Source organism: Triticum dicoccoides, chromosome 2A, assembly GCF_002162155.2.
Source record: "Triticum dicoccoides isolate Atlit2015 ecotype Zavitan chromosome 2A, WEW_v2.0, whole genome shotgun sequence".
In the NCBI taxonomy this organism is placed as follows: domain Eukaryota; kingdom Viridiplantae; phylum Streptophyta; class Magnoliopsida; order Poales; family Poaceae; genus Triticum; species Triticum dicoccoides.
This window is the reverse complement of record NC_041382.1, coordinates 219,461,843-219,464,982: the sequence shown is the minus strand read 5'-3', so window position 1 is coordinate 219,464,982 and position 3,140 is coordinate 219,461,843.

Sequence of the window (3,140 nt, the reverse complement as noted above, 5' to 3'; positions counted from 1 at the left end):
ATCACCCCAACTGGGCACCACTACTGATCATCAGGAAAGGAAACATAGTATCGTTGAGAGTCCTCATCGAACTCCCACTTGAGCTCGAGCGCGTCACCTGGAGCGGAATCATCAGGCCCTGCATCTGGTGTAATAGTAATCTGTGAGCCACAGGGACTCAGCAATCTCGCACCCTCGCGATCAAGACTATTTAAGCTTAATAGGTATGGCAAGGTAAATATTTGTGGAGCTGCAGCAAGAGACTAGCATATGTGGTGGCTATCCTATTCGCAAAAGAGAGCGAGAAGAGAAGGCAAGCGCGAGCGAGCAACTAGAGAACAACCTGCGCAAGCATTACTCCAACACCGTGTTCACTTCCCGGACTCCGCCGAGAAGAGACCATCACGGTAACTCACACTATTGATTCATTTTAATTAAGTTAAGGTTCAAGTTATCTACAACCAGACATTAACAAATTCCCATCTGCCCATAACCACGGGCACGGCTTTCGAAAGTTCAAATCCCTGCAGGGGAGTCCCAACTTAGCCCATGACAAGCTCTCATGGTTAACGAAGGAATAGACCTCCTCCCGAGACGTTCCGATCAGACTCGGTAGCTCGGTTCTTCAAGACACTTCGACAGGTTAAAACTAATCCAGCAACACCGCCCGAATGTGCCGACAAACCCCGATAGGAGCTGCACATATCTCGTTCTCAGGGCACACTCAGATGAGACATCCTACGAGTAAAACCAACCCTCAAGTTGCCCCGAGGTGGCCCCGCAGTCTACTCGGTCGGACCAACACTCAGAGGAGCACTGGCCCGGGGGGGGGGCTAAAATAAGATGACCCTCGGGCTCCAGAAACCCAAGGAAAAAAGAGGCTAGGTGGCAAATGGTAAAACCAAGGTTGGGCATTGCTGGAGAAGCTTTAATCAAGGTGAACTATCAAGGGGTTCCCATTATAACCCAACCGTGTAAGGAACGCAAAATTCCGGGAACATAACACTGATATGACGGAAACTAGGGCGGCAAGAGTGGAACAAAACACTAGGTGAGAGGCCGAGCCTTCCACCCTTTACCAAGTATATAGATGCATTAAGATAACATGGTAATGTAATGATATCCCAACAAGTAAATAAATGTTCCAACAAGGAACGGTCTCCAATCTTCACCTGCAACTAGCAACGCTATAAGAGGGGCTGAGCAAAGCGGTAACATAGCCAATCAACGGTTTGCAAGGACATGGTGGGTTAGAGGTTTGACATGGCAATTTGGGAGGCTTGAAAGCAAATGGTAGGCATCGTAGCATTGGCATAGCAAAAGAGCGAGCAATCTAGCATAGCAAAGATAGTAGTGATTTCGAGGGTATGATCATCTTGCCTGCAAAGTTGTCAGAGTTGCCTGGATCCTTGAAAGAAAACTCTACGGGCTCCTCGTTAGCGAACTCGTCTCCCGGCTCTACCCAAACAAGACAAACAAGCAACAAGGACACAATCAACCATGTGCAAGGCTCAAACAATATGATGCAAAGATGATATGCTATGCGGGATGCAATGCGGGATGATTATGCAAGATTTGACAAGGAATGAATGGATCTGGCCTAAACTTGGAAATCCAAGTGTGCCACTGGAAAGATGAGATGAAATCGCTTGAAAACGATATAAAGAACGCCGGAATCGGAGTTACGGTTTGGAAATGGCAAGCAATTTAAATATGACCACGTTCTGCGATTTACAGCAAGTAGCCATCTAAATGCAATGAGATGAACATGCTACAGCACTCAAACATGACAACAAAATACATGGCAGGGATCCATTCAAGACGCTTAACAAAAGTCTAGCACTGAGCTACGGCCAAATCATCCATTAACAGGTTCAAACAAGCATGGCAAAAATGCATATGGTAAACAGATTTCAGACTTAGTGAAATTAACACTTGTCTGGAATCTCAGATCAGGTAGCACTCTTTGGAGCAACAAAACTACGTGCTACAGGACCTGAACATGACAAAGTAAAACATGGCATGGAGCTACTCAAAAAGCTTAACAAAAGTCCCTTAGTGACCTTGAGCCAAAAGGGGTCAGAAAACATATTAGCAATCATGTGAACATAGCAAAAGCATAATCAGTTTTCAGACTTAGTGAAAACGGGCACATGCTGAAACATATCTCAAGTAGGCATGTTTACGAGCTCGATGCACTCACTACGGAGCAAGTCATGAAAAGCTAAGCATACATCCATCAAGAACACACAAAATGCAAGCTAGACATGGCAAGAACAATAGCATAGCATGCACGGATCAACTACAACAACCTCGGCAAAATTGCTAACAAGTAGACAATCTGTCCAGATTCACGAAGTAGCAAAAGTAGAGCTCGATTGACTCAAGCTAGGGTGCTCCATAATTGCAAACAAAGACATGGATGAATAGAGCACTACAAGATCAATAAAACATCCTTACTGATAATCCCCAAAAGAGGCACGGATCACTAGGAAACAACATGGACATATGGCAACATGAGATAAACAGGTCAAGGACTTGGTGGAAATGCTAAGTCCTTGAAAACAGAATTACCAAGTGCCTCACTTTGCAAGCTTGTGCTAGTCACCACACACATCACAAAAATACATGGGTTTCACCTCTGGAAAGATGGCAAAACCCTTAACAAAACATATGTAGAGCTCAGGGGCATATCATGCACACATTAATCATGGCAAAAATGACAAATATCTAAATGGAATAGCAGATCTGACAATTATCTCAAGTAGCACTCTTCTAACAGCATTTCGGGCATCAAGATGAACTCAAATGAAAATGATGCAATGGAATGAAATGATGTACTCTCTGAGACAAACATTTTGATATGATATATTCCCAAATCGAAGCTACGGATGCAAAGTTACGGCACGATGAACAGGAGCAAAAATATTAGGGACTTGGGAAGAAAACGGGGTCAACCCTAAAATTTTGGATCTCGGATCTGGGAACACGGTTCCCGAGGTTCGCCGGGGACCTTCGCCGGAGTCCGAGCTCGAGGACGCCGGGGACTTGCCGGAGAAGAGGACGGGTGCGGGGCGGCTCGCCGGAGGAGGATGGGCGCGAGGCGGCCGGTGAGGTCGTCGGAGGAGGACGGGCGCGGGGCGGCCGGCGGCTTGCTGCGG